The sequence below is a fragment of the Semicossyphus pulcher genome, unplaced genomic scaffold, assembly GCF_022749685.1.
Source record: "Semicossyphus pulcher isolate SPU_LCO1_2020_fin unplaced genomic scaffold, fSemPul1.0.p SCAF_9, whole genome shotgun sequence".
In the NCBI taxonomy this organism is placed as follows: Eukaryota; Metazoa; Chordata; class Actinopteri; order Labriformes; family Labridae; genus Semicossyphus; species Semicossyphus pulcher.
In genome coordinates this window covers 26,744,345-26,761,931 of record NW_027211770.1, presented here as the reverse complement: position 1 = coordinate 26,761,931, position 17,587 = coordinate 26,744,345, and the positions used below count along the sequence as shown (strand labels likewise).

The window sequence follows — 17,587 nt, the reverse complement described above, 5'->3', positions numbered from 1 at the left end:
CTGTGTGGAGGTTAAAGAGTCATCATGGTTAATGCTGAGAGCTTAAAATGGACCCAAGGTCAGTTAAATAGACGATCCTAATGGAGCTGTTTAACACATGTACCTGCAGTTTTATACAAAGCCTCTGTTCCCCACTGTGATTCATTACAGCATTAACAACAGCAGATAAGAGCTGCAGAGACGTGTCATTAAATGGGCTGCGTTCAGGAAATGCGATCCTGCTTGTGAATGTTATTGTGTGTCAGCCAGGTGTGACCTTGCTTGTTGTTCAGGCAGGTTTAAAAAAAAAAAAAAAGGCACAATTACGACAACAATTAGAGTCACCAGCTGCAGACATACGAACAGACTGCAGAGCTGCAGTGTGTTTCTGTAGGTATATTTTGGTGTGCTGAGATGATGATGTGGTGTGTCAGGGCTTCAGTCAGGCCAGCTGCCTGATGCTGCAGGGAAACCGTGCAGCTGCGTTCATCTGTTCGTCGGCTGTGTCGGACACCAACAGGTTTCTGTGCAGGACCGAGGAGGGAGAGGTGCTTATCTTTCATTCTCTCTTCACATCTTTCTTTGTCTTCCTGCAGTGTAAACGTAACGTGGTGATTGGTTCACTTTAAGTAAAAAAAAAAGGTAACGTTACACCTGCTGAAATCCTGTTTTTGGTGGGTTCTGGAGCCCCATTGATACTGGATGTTTGAGGCAGATAGGGACAATGATGACAGGAATTCTTCCAATAAATTAATTATCTTGGAAATAAAATCTACATAGACAATTCCTTCAATTTAATAGAACAATTTATTGTGCCCAATGCCAACATTCAGTACCAATTGTGTTTCAGTGTGGAAAGCATTAAAAGTTAATTTGTAGAAGGTTTTGGGAATCAGGAGACAGGAGTTTGAAATAAGTTAGCTTCTTTATTATCTCTAATCACACTTTCCTCGACCTTAACCAAGACTTCTATTTTCCTAATATGAACAATTCCTCTTAAAAGTAGTTTCCCCACTACATTGGTTATCTCTTATCAGGGTTTGTAAGTCATATTTTTAGATAACTCAGCATATTTGTGACCAACAGCAAAGTTTGCCACTCAACCTGTTCCTAGCTGACAGTTAATTTGCTCGCTAACATTACCGTTAGCTAAAAATTCCTGTTGTACTGCGTAACATTATCAAACTTTAATGTTAGTTAAACCTGTTAGGAAACAAGAGAAGACTTAAGTCTTGTTCGTCAGGTCTGCCGAGAAACAAATGGAGAAGATTTCTGGCTTTTCAGATTGCCAGAAGTTAGCTTTGATTTCAGCGTCTGAAAAGGAAGCAGCTAACGCTAGCATAAATAGTGATAGTAATAGTGGTAATGCTTAAAGGGGGCGTATCTTTTAAATTGGATGTTCTCATATTTTGCATTAGCACAGTGAAAAAGTGAAAACTACATAAGTCCGTGTTTTACCAGAACCACATGTTTTAAAAGGTCGCCTCTGAAATGGGCCGTTCAGAACAGCTGCAGGTTTCTACGTATAACCTTGCTTTGGCTGAAATCGACCAATCGTCATTCACCGTCGTTCACCTCAGGCTGCCTTCTTGCTCTCGCTTGTAGACAAGTCGTTGTCAAGATTTCATCTTATCATAATGATACCTCCTGGCGATTCTGGCTCGTACATATAAGGCCGAATAACCGATCCTAGAGCGGCCATGTTTTCTACAACTTTGGAGTGACAGTGCAGCGCGGCCACGTGGGGGAGGGGCTACGAGGTCACTCCAAATACTGCCAGCCAATCGTGGCTAAGATCTGACCTTTGAATGGCTTGTTCGTTTCAGGAGGAAGGAGAGGCTCCGAAAAATACTTAACTTAAAATATGTATACAATTTTTAAAATGAAACAAACTTTACCAACGTGATTCAAACACATTAGAATAATAGAGAATTGGTTGCATAGCTAAAAGATGTCTCCTTTAAGGGCTGAGTTATGTTCAAGCTAGTCCGACCAGAGGTGAGACAGTAGATTTGTTATCAAACATTTGGGCAAAGTAAAACTGTACATGACATAAATGCAGCAGAAACATGATTTGGTCTTTTGTTATTTGTTAGCTATGAAATGTTTGGATGCTAACGTTTTCACTCTCCATCGTCTTTTCAGTTGCTGATCAATCAGGAAGCTGTGACATGCTAATGATTCGGCAGACTCCCAGTGTTAATATAACCTTCTGACGCAGCAATCTGACATCATAGCAACATTTTAGCTTCCTTAGCTGAGCATGACGTCAATGAGAACAATGAGATTCATAGATGGTTCGATAACCTTGAGTCTCTGCAGGATTTAGAGCCGGCATTGGAGGGCCTCTCTGTTACAGCCCACACGTCAATGTGCACTCCAGGGTATTTATAGGAGTGAACCCCCTCACCGTCCTCCCCCTGTGTGGATTCAGGTATCAGCTACCTCGTCTTGCTAATGTCGAGCTGCAGATGGTCTTACACACTGTGGCCTGCCGGTCAGGTAATCTGTTATCGAGGACACAAACGTGTGTTCACCTGCATGGCAATGAGCTTCTCCACCAACAGCAGAGGGTAGTATTGTGTGAAATTTACTGCATGGGACTTGAACACAGCACACGCATGCTTCCGCTCTAACAAGGATGTACAGTTGTCTATCTATAGGCGCTCTGAATATACAGTAAAGCTACAATCTGTCACCCAGGGAAGCAGCATCCATCGACTCCTCCAGTCAGAGGCGTGTGTGCTGCACTGTGGCTGAATCTCCTGTGTTTCTCCTCAGGTTAACCGGGGGAGGGACAGTTGAGCAGATATTCTCCGACACAGCTGCACGGAGCAAAAATCAATGAGGTCAGGTCGCAGGTCGGCCCATCCTGTGGTTAGCGTTTTTCCAGACGAGCGCTTCGATCACACTGCGGGCAACACGGCGAAGCATCTCCACGAGATGTGCAAGTACTGAAGTCACAACACCGTTCAGTCTGTAGGAGACGGAGCAAGGAGAAAAGAGTCATTTATTTGTTTATTAAAGTATAACATAGTATAAAAATCAAAGTATTGGGCTTGCTTCAGACTAAAGTTAGACTTTAAGATAACTGACCAAAGATAAGTAACACAAAGTGATTTTACCTTTTCAAAAAAAAAAACATTCAATGACAGCTTTAGCACTTCTTGTTAACTTACACGTACGATCACGTACGGAGGTAAACACCTGCAAAATTGTGCCACCAGAAAGTTAAGCTTTTTCTTTAAAGTAATAATCCTCGAAGATTTTCATGTAAATAAATGTCTGTTTAATCCCTATCTATCACTGAATGAGGTAACATAATAGTGATTGAGCCGATGGACCACTGATGAAAGCCTTTGCATTTGCAGAATAACAGACTGGGTGTCTGTGGCGACATTTGTGGATAAAATCACAAGCGGCGCCCAGTTAGTGACGCATTTTCATCAGCCAGCAGTGGTTGGTCTGCCAGAGAGGGTAGGCGGAGCTAAGCGGCTGCTTTTCCGGTCTCTGCGAGTGTTGCGAGTAAACAGTAATCTACTATGGCTGAACAAACACAGAAAAGATGGATGACTACAGATACAACTTCAACAATAAGTGACAATCCAAAGAAAAAGAAACAAACTCGACGCTCAGATGAAGCAAACAGTCTAAAAAGGAAAGCGTCCGTCAGCGAGGAAAATCAAGAGTTACAACCGGAGCCAACCGTGGACGTCACACATGCAGCACTGTCTGGATATCTGGGAAGTGTGCTCCTGCAATTACAGTTTATCGCCAAAGGTGCGAGATTAGCACTTTAAACAAAATATCTCATACTTTTGGATGACTTTATTCTATTTCAAATAGACATTTATGGTCTCCAGAAGATGAACCCTAATCCTAATTTGGTTATGCCTTGACTTTTTACGCAGTGCCTTAAGCACCATAGTCAGGTCAGAGATCTAGTACCTGCAAAAGTGATGAACATCCTGTTCACCTAAGCTGATTTTAAGCATTGTAATTCTTCTATGACTTTATATTTACTGTATACACGTCAGTGCTAACAGCTTTAAAGTAATGCCTGCCCTACATGTTAGCATGTTATGGTGAGCATTTTAGCATTTAGCTCTGATCAACACTTTGCAATACTGCAGTTTCACAGTAGCTAGCATGGATATAGCAACTGAGTTCAATGCACATAACTGGTCACATTTACCTTGTGTGTTTTGAAAGTGATAAACAGAAAGAAGCTGTGCTATGTATCTGAGACCAGGTTTAATTCAGTTGGCCAAAGTATCTGCCTGAAACCACATTAGTATCTGTGTGAACTCCACCAGCATATTTAATCTTACACAATCAACTGTATGTTTAAAATCAATATGAATCATTGACTTTAATACCGGCAGCATTTCGTGCTTGATAGACAGACATCTATCTATTGATCAATTCATCATATATCATATATATTCATTCATATATATATTATACTTAATGCAGCTACTGTAAGAGTTCATTTCACAGCAACAAATGCTGATAAAACTTTACAACATTTCACACTTTCTACAACCACTAATTCATCTCATTGTCACTCTATCAGCCAAACTAAACCCTCTTTACAGTCAGACAGATGGACCGAGGCCCTGGTGAGTGCAGATAGCAGCCTGTGAGTCCGCCGATCAATAGATGACCCGCGCAGACAAAAGCAGCTGAAAGCCTGCAGGGAGATGAAAGAACTCGTCTGATCCTGATGACGATCTGACGACAGCTGGAGTGTCACTAAAGATCGGACCGAGAGGCCGCAGCGCTGACGGCACAGAGGATGAATGAATGAGGTCGCGCCGTGTTCAACCAATCAGAGACGGAAGTGTTTGTTTCCTCAGAGGAAGACGGAAGCTTTTATGTTTATTTCCAGCAGGCATGAATGGGGATTTCTTCATGATTTATAGTATTTTAGAAGTTCACACCTCATTCACTCACTTCTCTTTATTTTTTTGTTCTCCATCTTTTAGTTTGTGTTTTTACAATCGTGTAAATAAGCTTAAAACAACAGAGTATTTTAAATTGACCACATTTGACCTCCTTCACACCGGTGATGTTTCCTCCATATTTGTGCAAAAACAAAACATCCTTTAAATCTGCTCTGTTGAAATATTCATGACATTAACTGTATAATGTGACGGCCGTCGGTTGTAGTGATGAAACCACAAAAAAATACCACTGACGCTGCAGCTCCCCTCAGCTCCGTGCGTTATAATCTACACATTTGTTTGGTTTTATGACCACAGCTTTATTGCTTTAGTTCACACTCGCTCTGCTCTTATGAGCTTTGTTTTCAGCAGCAGCTGTTTCAGCAAAAATAGCTCTGAACTCACTGTATGCTCACAGCCCAGCACCAAATGATTAATCTAGGTGGTGAGCGTAGTAGGACATTCAGGGAATGATTATCCTTTATTGATGGAGAACTTAACTACGGAAGCCCTGAGCGGACATGCATCCATACACTTTATTTACTCCATTTCCTGTGATAATCTTTTGTCCAGATCTCTACTTATGTTTCTCGTTATCCTGGGAGACAAAGCTTGTTTTCTCATCGTTCGGGGATAATTATCTGCCCATCAAGAAAACAAAAGAACAGGCTGGTCACTTTGATGTTACAGACCAGGACATGCTATGCTGCCATCGCACACATTAATGAGGTTCATTTTACATGAAGATATTAATCTAAAATATTAGCAGCAATTAAGTCAAATGTAATGAGGTGAGTCTTATTTGTCCAAGTGATTTGAGACGGAGGCTATTGAAATACAAACTATAAATGTTTCTTTAAATACATTTATAAATCATTTTATGGTATCAGTTTTGTGTTAATGCAACTTTGAAAGTTTAAGGTAATCAGTTTCCTCTATTGAAATCAGTCGACACAGGAGAGTTTTAGGTTGAGAAGCTTCTTCACTAAGTTCATCTTACTTCATTGATTAGTGAAAAATACTCATTTTAAGTTCAATACACTGAATGGAATGGGTACTGTTTACTTTATCTCAGTTACCTTAATAAATAAAAGAGTTGGTTTCCTAAAAAGGTTGGAGTTGAGCTGACTTATCAGGTTTTACAGTGTACTTGGAGACATCTTTAAAAAAGTACAGCTCACTCAAATAACGCATGTTCATTCTAAACACAATCATTTCACATGACTGGACACAGTTAAAGGTATAATGAGCAGGATTTTTTTCTTGCATTTTGTCAACAACACATTCAAACTGGGCCCCTCCTCCTGGGCTCTTCATCACCAGAAGCTCACCCTCACTCTCTCGTGCGGCAACACGCCCACCCCGCCGAGCTAACACAGACAGCATCACGGTTACCTTTGTGCTAGCATGCTAACCACCGGTTAGCATGTCCTACCCGGTTTGAGGCACCTACCTGTACAACAGAAAGAAGGCCAACTCTGCATCGCTCTTTCGCCATGTTCGCTGGCCCAGCTGCTAATTAGAACCACTCCCACACTCACCTATACTGTGCTGTGATTGGCTCAGGGAACCACAACAGCGCCCCTCCTGAAAACGTCCCATGCAAAGTAAAACAACAGAATAGATGTAGAGGGAAGGGACTCATAGGGAAGAGGGGATGGAGAAAGAAAAAATATAAATGGAAAGAAAAACAGAAGGAATAAAAAGGACAAAGTTAGTGGCTGTTAAAGGTTTAAAGTGCTGCATGCTGACCCTGAGTGAAATGCATCCCTCCCCTCATGTGTGCGCTTACATGTATAAGGTGTGAGCTCTTCATAAGTAAAATCATCAAACAGTCCTCCGAACATGATCCGGACCATAACACTGCAGAGATGTTTGTACACTCTTAATAGGATTTCTTTTTTTTTTTTCCCACAAGGGGCATCCTTGTAATTTTTTTCTTTTCTAACATGGCCAATTATAGGCACGAGCCAAAGCACGTGCAGGGAGAGGCTCGTCTTGCACAGTTCGTTGCACCGACCATTCGGTGCATATGGAGCAAATCACAGTTTGAGACGCACTGAGCCTGAGCGTGCACGAAGGGAGCATGATGTCACCTGGTTACGTGCATAACCCAATATAAAGTGTGACTTCATCATTTGTCTCCTAATTGATTCCATCATAAGTGTGTCTAAATATCAATCACCTTCACCTTTCCTGGTTTCATGCGAGCAGGCGAACCCCCCTCTCCTCCCGGAGAGGAATGGTGCCTGCTGGAGGAGGGATAGGAGCAAAGAAGGAGGAGGAGAGGGAGGGGGCGGTGTCTCCATCCAAGAGGGATGTTGTGTAGTAAGTGAAGGGGGCGGAGGAGGGAGGGAGTGTGCAGCTCTGTGCTTCTACGTCAGTGTACATCACAGGGGCACACAGGACCTTTTTGCTTCAGGTACTCGGGGTGACTCCCTGCACGGAAAAAAGCCAATTCCGGTCCCCCTGAAACGCGCTGACCTTCCAGCTTAAAGGTAAGAAAATGAATAATCCTCTTCAGCTGTGCAATTTAATCCTAATCTTCCTGTTAGTGCGTTAATTCAGCTAATTATCTCAGATGTTGTCGTTTTCGATCGTGCATCCAAGAGAACGATATCCGCAAGATTTACATGTGATCATCAAACAACTCGACATTTATTTATGACCAAACACGAGTTAATAGGCCTGTGCTGCGCAACGCGATGACCCCTAAACCTGCACCGGAGGGGAATCAAGGAACAAGTCGACCTTTGATTGAGGAATTGTCGGATATTGCCTGAAAATGTTGTATTGACAAAATATTTTATTAGATTTAGGGTTGCAGATTTCGGCAAAACACATCCTTCTTTCTCGCTCTTGCGGGGAGGTCTCGTGCGTTAAGAGCCATCATCATCCATCAAAGCGCAAAGGATTCACTCTGAGGAAGAGGAGGCAGGGAGAAAGGAAGGAGAGAAGGGTAGGAGGTTACGAGTGTTGTGTTTTAATATCATTAAACAGCGCGTATGCCCAGCTTCCCGCCATCGAACCAGGTTTTCGATTCCAGTTTGGTTCGGTTTTGGCACCGATGTCCTTGTCCCCTCTGTTCCGCCTTCTCTCTGTAGCACACTGTGATACATTTGTAGTTCTGCCTTAACCGCGCTATTCGTCACATTTAAAAGTTGTCCCTCTCGTGTGTATTGTTTAATTCAATTCATGCAATATCACGGTAAGCTCATGACTGTCAGTGCAGCTGGGTACCCTTTCCTGCGTCGTGCGCCAAAATGACCTTGTAGAAACCCAGCGGGGAGAAAATGATGGAGAAACAGTGATGAGCAATTTCTCCCTCTTCTCTCCTCTGTGGTGTTGCTTTGCGGTGGTTTTTGTCAGTAATGCTCCAATGACTTTGCCCAGAGAGAGAAGATGTTTGATATTGTGTCTCTTGTTTGAAGGGTCAAGAGGAATGAGGTGTTGGAAAATGATAAATAACTTGTATTTATGTTCTGTTATGCGTTTTGGAGGTGATGCGTTTCAAAGTTTGCATGTCTGATGTCTTGTCCCTGTGGCAGCCATGATGCTGCTCAGGCAGTTTCTGAGCTATTTATGCAGCCAGCCCACATGAAGGATGGCAGTGAAGGGAGCAGCTACTGATGCAAACCTGCAGGATGCTGACGGTCCTCTTCAGAAACATAATCTAAGGTTGAAAGTTTTGCACACTTACAGACTCATGATTGGGCAGTATCAGGCTGCGGCTGTAAGAGCTTTACCTTGACAACAGCTCCTCTTTAACAGCAATTAAAGTGCCCTGTTCAGTTTTGTCTAATCTATGACTGAATGTTGGGAAGACCTTCAGATGCATTTGGCACCAATGTTGGCCGTTTTTTCTGTGCAACCTGTCCATCAAGACATTCTTTGCCCGAGCTGTGTTGGTCTTTGCAGTTGCCTTTGGATGAGCAGATGGTGGATGTTTCCTCTAAAGTAAGAGGAGGAGGAAATACTCACCTAGAACCACCGAAGCAAACGGATCTTCTCGTGCAAATCAGGGTTTAGCTTTCAGTATGAGTCCAAGTTTTGCTCTAACTCCACATACAACGCACACGACTGTGATTAGACGTTTGTTCCACTTTTGAAGTGGTGCAAAACAGACAGATTTCTGTAAGTTGTCGATCCAAATCCGAGCTTCAAAACACCCCTTTTTAGAGCTTCAAAACCCCAGATATTTGCTTGTTCCAGCTTTTCCCATGTCAGGATTTGATGCTTTACCTTCCCACATGTGCTAGTTAACTAATTATCCGTGGGTTTTATACTGTTAAGTGAATAAACACGCTATCTAAACATGTCACCTTAGCCACCATAAAGGGAAAATAATTGTGAATGACTCTAGAACAACATGCAGTTTAATCGATAATGCATCCTCTGGCTAAAGCCGGAGAGAATCAATAACATGTTGAATTGTTTGGCTAAAATGCGTCTCTGCCCCGAGGCCTCGCTCGGCCTCCCCCAGCACAACAACAGCGGAGTGACTCGGCATCTGTTGCAGCTGATGCCGACGTTCCCGTTGTGAGACCTGTTCACAGAGCTTTAACACACAGGAGCTCCACTTTAAAGCAGGAGGAGCTGAGGGAGCTGCTCTGTTTGGTGTTCTCATTTTCTGCCTGCTACCCTGCTGATTGGGCCGCGCTCCGGTCTGTCCGCAGAGATTAGCCCTGTCACAAGTTACAACTCGCCTCTCCTGCAGCTGGGAGCAACGGTGCCAGATACATTAGCATAACATCTGAAAAAACACAGGCTGTGGTGCAGGAGAGCACTGATACCAACCTTTACTACCTCATCCGGGTTCTGTCAAGAGCAGCAATTAGCGCAGCTTTTTAAACATTTAGTTCAGTGGTTTAAAGGAAGCGCTGGGTCATTCTTAATGCCTTTTTTCTGGCTTGTTCTGTTTTTGGCTCGTGATGCTGCTGCTGAAACGCTCCCCTCTGCTGAAGATTTACTGCGAGACTGAGAGAAAATCGATGGCCTCTTCTGTCTTCTCCAGATGGGAGGGCCGAAGCAGCGATTAGTGTCAAGCACATAACTCTCCATTAACAACTGATGCTGTTTCTGCTAAAGCAGAGGAGCTGTAAAGCTGCTGGCCTCTGCTTTCATAAACAAATGCTTACAATTAATATTCTTTGTTTTTGTGGTGTCTGTTTCTTATAACAGATTGGTACTACAGTTGTGTAAAAAACTCTTAAAGGAGCAATTCTCCCCTGGAAAAAGCCGCTGTCAGTCAAAGCTGGTGTTCTCTGTAATCAATAGAAGCAATGATATTTGAAATTGGCGCCATAGCTGTGGAGAAAGTTGTACAAACAGCTCGTGGTTTCGTCAATTCTACATTTCTACAACACCCAGCATGCATTGTGCCCCACCCTCTGAAAGGAGCGGCCCAGCGAGAGACGCTGGAGTGAAATACTACCGTTTTCTGATGCAGGCAATGGCTCAGATCGAGCAGTACAGAATCTGAAATACGACGAGAATATACCGGTGGATTGTCTTCGGGTCGGCAGTCTACATTTCAAACCTGACTATTTTGAACGAGACATGACATTGGACGCGGGCGTCCTAGATTGAGGAAGTGTAGTTTAGCAAGCTGAAGTTTTACGTAGTCTGGCTAAGGTTTTCCAGGACCTATTGGAGAAGCAGATAGCGTCCTCCAATAGCACAGAGCGAAATTGCATTTTTTTTCTACCATAATGGCGTTAGCTCCTCATGATAGCATGACAGGACTGAGGTTGAAAATCGGTGAACTGGCCCTTTAATGTTAAAGAAAAACATGCTTATCAATGAAATAATAATTTTATAGAAAGATATTAATATTAAAATTGTAATTTACTTGCTAGGTTCATGATGAAGTCTGAATTAATGAAGGGTAAATAACATGCAACAATATCTTTAAGCTCTCTGCATAGATGTTAACGGAGGGAAAGTATACTGAGAATAAGGTTTCATTAAAATTTGTGAGTACTTCAAGAAATAGGGGAGGTGTTTTTATGTGTTTTATGGTGATAGTAAGAAGACTGATGAGCCCTGAAGGCTGTTAGCTAGGCCTAGCATAAATACTAAAAGCAGCACTTAGTTTAATCGCTGTAAAACCACCTTTATTAACGTTTCTGCTTGTGTACAGATTAAACACATGACTTGCAACATGTTAATAAGCGAGCTTCATGTGTGCTTATGGGCATGTTAATGAATTATAAAGAGAAGCAGGTGGCTGTCTCTGCTGCTATATGTATGCTAGGCTAAGCTAATAGCATCCTGGCTCCAGCTCACTTGGCAAGAAAGCCTTTCTAGGCGCTCAGCAACGTTTGGCGCCTCAAAAGCAAATAAGCACATTTTGCCAAATGTCCAATACCTCCAATATGTGCAGCCTACCATCTCACACTATTGTTTCTAATTTCCCTGCATTAGTACTTAATTACAAATCCTTCCAAGAGAGCTTCTTTAGAGTTTATAAAGAAATCGTGGAGCCTATTAAACTCCTCCTTTACTCCTCTACTTTAAAGACGAGTGTTAGGTCCATTAAACCCCATGCAGTGATGAGAAGACACGCAACAGCTCCAGCAGAAACACAAACGTGCTTTGATGAAGCAAGAGCAAAGCTTGTAGTGACAACATTTCAGATCACAGAGCCATAAAAAAGATTACACTCATTGTTCACTGAGAGAGAAGAGCTGCAGAGGGGCATCTGCAGAGTGTACTTTGTTTGTGGTGCTGTATGCACACAGGGTTTGGCCTACATATTCTTTGGTGTTTTGCAGGAATCCACCTTCATGTTGGTGTTAGTGGTGTTGCCTTAAGGTGCATCATTAACCTGCTGTTTACCCAGCAGCCACAGCTGCACAAGTACATGAACAAGTATCCTGTTTGTTTCAGCAAATCCTTAAACTTGGAAAACATCACTATGTTATCCTTGGTAGCCTGTTAGCATGCCGACGTTAGCATTCAAACCAAAGCACTGCTAGAGTAGAGAGTGTTTAATTATTGTAGCGTTGCGGGGTAGCTAGACGGATGGAGGACGAACGAGGAAGAGGCAATGTGCGTTGCTCCATCAACAGAGCACAGATTTATTTCGTCGCCGCAGCAACAGCTAATCTGAGTTTGAGGTGTTCCCAGAAAAACAGCACACAGGTTGGCTAACTGCTTTTCTCACTCTTGCTCGCTCAACATGCGTCTTCCCCTCCACGGAACGCCGAACTACGGTGGACACCTCCCTCAATAACCAACCGAAAAACCCAGCGTTACAGTATGTTCATTCTATAGTCATTAACTGAGGTTATTGTGTTAGAAAGAACACTCTGTGATTGTTTTAAAGAAATACAAACAACCTAAATGTCTTGGCCAGAATGCAGCGACAGCGTACTCGAAAAATATTGTCGACAGGGAACCTGTATGAGCGGAATATTGCACGTGAGGAGATGAGGCATTACCATGACTAAGCCCTGCAACGGACATATTCTTTGTATTTCTTTACAACCATTGCTACTAGAACCAAGCAGGCTGCCTTATCGTACTATCCAAGTCTTTATTAAAACTTCAGTTTTTCTGCCTGCAGGTTGCTAGTTCAAACTGCGTTGTTTCATGTAGCAACAGGGGTTTAAAAACACCCGGATAGCAGAAGGGGGAGGAGAACTCCATCTGACATATACAGCCAATGGCAGGCTGATACGCTCAGTCTACATTATGTGAGTCAGACTGTTGTGTTAGTCATAATTAATTTGTTATTTGTCAGTTCTTAGTAGATCAGCCATTTTCTAAAACACACACCTTCAGTTAAAGAGACTGCAGGCCCCAACACTTGGTGAATGCTCATGTACTAAACATGAGGAGGTGACGCTCATGTGAGCTGCTGGGCGTCTGTGAGCAGCAACATTTGTGCACACAGCTGTATTTTGCAGCACACTTTTTCTGTTTCAAGCAGCAGGTTTTGAGCTGCACCTCTCCGCTGCCCTCAGCCTGACTCCTCCTCAGTCCATTTTGCAGCGAGCAAAGCCAAAATGGATGCAGAGAGCTGACGTCACTGTGTTTGACATGGTGTTGCTAGCTGCCTTGGTGCCACCAGGGTGACGGTGCACACCCAGAGCCTCAGCGGGGGAGCGATGACGTGACTCATGTTAGGCTGCAGATTCTCCCAACAGGGACTCTGCAGCCGGGGAGGAGCTACGACCCAGCGAGCCTAACAACCAATCATCACACCCTCCTCTCAGGCTGCTGCTCTGTCGTTAGCCTGGATGGGCCTGAGGCCATGCAGGAACATGGTGCAGCTGAATAAAACTGTCACTTCCTGCGTGACTCTGTGCAGATGTCGCCCTGTGGTCGTTGAAAATGTGCAGGAATTGGACCGAGGCTGCAGTGAGAAGAGTTTTTTTTATTTTTATCGCACCAATACATCACTGCTGAGGGCCGAGTCAACTCAGGCACCTCTGTCCTTGTGGCCAGAAAACAAGACATGAATAATAGATGCATCCCTCACACAGCCCCAGCTGGACTCCCCTGGAAGCTCAGACCGGAGTAGCTGATAGAAAAATGATGGATGAGGACGGATAAAAAATGCTGGTCGATAGGTTGAAATTCAGAGATGCCACGAGAGGCTGTGGCAGGGCCAGGATGATGAATAAAGCCTGTGTGTGATGTGTACATACTGTGTGTGATATCCAACGTCACCCTGCTTAAATCTAAAGGGCATTTCAATGACTTTGCCAGTGACGGGATGCATTTATAAACAAACGTACACAAAGACTTTCTATTAATTTGATTCAAAAGGAGAATATAGATTTAACCTGACTCCTCTTAGCCAACACAATCATTACGACAAGAGCATTCCTTATTTATAATTTTAGTTTATTTTCAAAAGCTTTTTAAGCTCAGTAATCTAAAGAGAAGAAGTAATAATGCATTTCAGAAATAATTTGCTATTTTTTGTGGGTGTCATAACCTAAAGCACGACTAAAAGCAGATGTTCTTATACATTAATTTCACTTTAATGCAGGAAAAACATACAACATACAACATAATATAACTTCCTCAGACATGTTATTCTTAGATAATCTTTCAAGAGAATAAGAAGCCTGAAGCCTGCAGTCACGATTCCAGTCCAGAGGAGAAAAAAAATCGAAAAAAATTTCCGATTCTCATTTGAATGACCCAATATCGATTCATAAATCCCGAGATCGATCTTTAAAAATATGTAAAAACTTATCTGATCACTCACGTTTCTGAGCACTCTTGAACGCAGCACGACTCAGTGCAGCGAGGGAGACATGTCTGGACTTGTTTACTGCACCTTCTACGGGGACATCAGCGATCGCCGACGGACTCTTTGTATTGTGTGTGCGTCCATGAATATGTAAGTTAGTTTTGCACTGATGTTTATGTTACACTCTATTAGCGTCAGCTTTGGCTGAGAGTGTATTTTGTTATACAGTATGCCTTTCCCTATAACTCTCGTGTGGCTTTGTTCTTCGCGCTATGAGATCTCGTGGCCAAATCTCGCACAAGTTGAACCCCAGTTCGTTTAACCAGAACCATGAGACAGATGTACAGACTAAAAATCTGAACCAGAAAAATAGTTCATAAGCAACACAATATTGTGTTGACTGCTGTGTGTGCTCTGTGCTCATATGAGGACGTGTAGCAGATAAAATCTTACCATGTTCTCTAGCTGTGTCCCAATTCCGGCACTGCATCCTTCGAAGGACGTGTTTCAAGACCGATTGCGTCGCAGCAGCTGGTGCCCCATTTCAAGTCTCCTTCAGATGCAGCTGACAAATGCGTCCTGCTTTTCCTCGGCCACAAATCTTCCATCGGGTGCATCCTTCGCGGCTCGACGTATCCTTAGATTCATTGCGCGCCAGTTCAAATGAGATGGCGGAGGAATAGACTTTTAAATGTAAAGGTTTTTGGTTTCATCTCAGTTGAATAGCTAGCGATGTTAAAAATAACAGAAGGGGCCTTGAAACAATTTACGTATCTGTAAAATATAAGGTTCAGTTACGTGAAGTCAGTTATGATTGCTAGTTAGCCCGCTAGCTTGCTAGGCGACAGGAGCGGCGTTTGGTGACACTAGGTTAAGGGCGGGAACAGCTGATGATGTAAACAGGATATCCTCCGAATGACTCATCCTTCGTAGACCGCTTCTTTCGAAGGATGCAGCCCCTGAATCGAGACACAGCTTCAGTCTATTTTAGCTTGTTAGCAAGCAAACCTTTGTTCGTTTATTGGCCCTAGAGATAAGGCTGATGGGAATGGTGTTATTTTGGTCGTAAATTAAGAGTTATTGGACAAATTGCTTGTACTCTGTGCACACAGCCATTATCAGGTCAATTTATGGTATGGTGGTTAGGTCAAGTAACCATTCATCTTAAGGGGGTCATGAGACATTAAATCCAAATCCTCATGGTGGCCCTAGAGGAAACATTTTAAGATTATCAAAGGTGTCATTGTGGGTTTCTGTACAAATTCAGACCAACATCACCAACCCTAGAGACCTGAGAGAACAGTCAATGTAAAGGCCTCGAAGAGCTTTATTTGAATGACTGTAGTTCATCACAGCTACTCTGTCAGCAGTTTAAACAGCTGGTTTCCCTCTGCTCAGCAGTCTGTACATCCTCCTATAGCTGATGGTATGTATATTTATATGGACAGCTGCCCGGCTTCTCCTTCCGTCTCCGGTGAGCTGATCTGAAGTGACCATACGGCTGGATGTGATCGGAGTCCATCAGGGCAGCTGACATAGTGCTTCATTATGAGCGTGGGCGTTTGTTGACTGAGTCTTGTGGGGAAAATCTTCCAACAGAGCGAGCGTGTGGGCCGTGTTGACCCGACCCAGAATGCAACGCTCCTGATGCACTCACGAGAGCAGAAAGGACTCTCCAACTGAGCCATCAGCGGCTGTCCAGAGGATTCAGCATGAATATGGAGTTATAGCTACATTATTCAAGAGTCTTCATGTGTATCTTGATGGGCTGTGATGAGTAATGGTTTAAACAGACATTGTTCCCTCTCCAGTGGTAAAGATAAATGCTTCCATATTCATGTAACTGTAACTAAAGCCTGTTTGCAGAATAGACTATAAGAAGTGTACACAGCCAGCATGCATCACCCTTTGGTTTGTGGACTGCTGCTTTGAAGGCGTTCTGGCTGTGACTTTGTTGGGAGCCAGAAGTGACCATATTTGGACGAAGAGGGCGGAGCTTCAGCGTAACAAGGGTTATTCTATGCTAAGTTCTCAAAGCTAAAGAAGCTAAGAGAGCATGTGCAAGGCAGTGGACTCTCAACTAGTTATGTTCCAATTTTAAAACAAACAACTTTTTTTACTGACTTGGGAGTCACGAGCCCTCATCTCCACTAACTCGTTCACTGACTCACCCGTCCTTCCCGCTACTAGCCACTGCAAACTGCGAATATGAGGCGAGACGACCGTGTAAGCCTCGCCCTGTGAGGAAAAAACAACCGCTTTGGTGCTTGTTGCAACTCAGTACTCTCGACCGGAGCTCGCTCCCTGCCTCGAGCTGAGGGTCTGACTCGAGTTACACGACTCTCCCAACACGGCAGGGCACTTTTCCCGCACACAATCATGGGAAAACGGGTGTCACAAAACTGTGAAATGACTCGCTTACTATCAGAAAAGAATCAATTAGGTCCAAAATCAATAAGAGGGTCTAGAAGAGTTGCACAATTAAATTTAATCTCCTTTAATGCTAAACCGGAAATTAGCCCGATCAGGAGACGGAAGTCACGAGTGCGCAGCTCTGTGGTTGCTTGGGGGATTCAAGCTCTGGTTAACTCGAAAGCCCGACTCTCTTTCGTGAGTGACTCATACAAACTCGAGTCTACTCCTAACTAACGTAGCAACATCTCGGGTGGGAGAGCGTTCTTTAACTTTAAGACTTGATATAATTGAAACTGAAAATGAAGTTCAGCCCCCGTACAGTCATGAAAGGAGAAAATAGCTATATAAACCTGAACCATTTTTTCTACCAGGCTGGAAATTAGTTTGATTCTGCTGTAAAGGATTACTCACTTTTGGAGCTTGCATCAAGTGGCCAGTAGAGGTACTGCAGTTTTTTGCACGACTGCATTGGCTTAATTTTTCAGCGTCGGTGCATCTTTGGAGAGCGCTCTGCTTTAAGTGGTTATGACACGAGTCACATTGATGTTGTGGTTAAGCTGAAGGGCTTTAGTGTTACTCTCATTGACCTCAGAACAAACGCCGGCCGTCTCTCACCACAATGATTGTTACTAAGAAGCTGCGTGAAGAGTTTTCTCAATCTCTAATAAACATAGAGGCCTGATAGTGTTTGTTTTTTTGTCATAATGGATGTGTACATTATGTACTCCTCACTCTACATTCAGCATCCAGGCTGTCAGCGGCGTCTCGACCAGGATTGTGCTGAGCCTCAGGGACAATCTATCAGAGGAGAAAATTCACTGCGGGCGTCATGACGAGAAATCAGAGATGTCAAGTGAAATTAATTCAGCTCTGCATGACATTATCAGCCATCTGCAGCTCTGAGGACTCACCACTGACCAAATCATAACTCTCTCTCTCTCACACACACACACACACACACACAGAGATAAAACAAAGACTATCAGCACTTGTGCTCATCTCTGTCACACTCTCGCTCTGCAGCGTCTGTGCTGTC

General features: G+C 43.4%; 1 protein-coding gene across 1 annotated transcript in view; it reads left to right on the top strand.

Annotated features, from left to right (window-relative positions):
• The first annotated feature begins 7,321 nt into the window (after window positions 1–7,321).
• The window catches only part of sv2a (synaptic vesicle glycoprotein 2A), a 62,869-nt gene continuing 52,603 nt past the window's right edge, over window positions 7,322–17,587 (top strand). The window contains exon 1 of the mRNA XM_069655973.1: window positions 7,322–7,423. The gene's annotated coding sequence lies outside the window, so the exon portion shown is untranslated. The remainder of the gene's footprint in view (window positions 7,424–17,587) is intronic.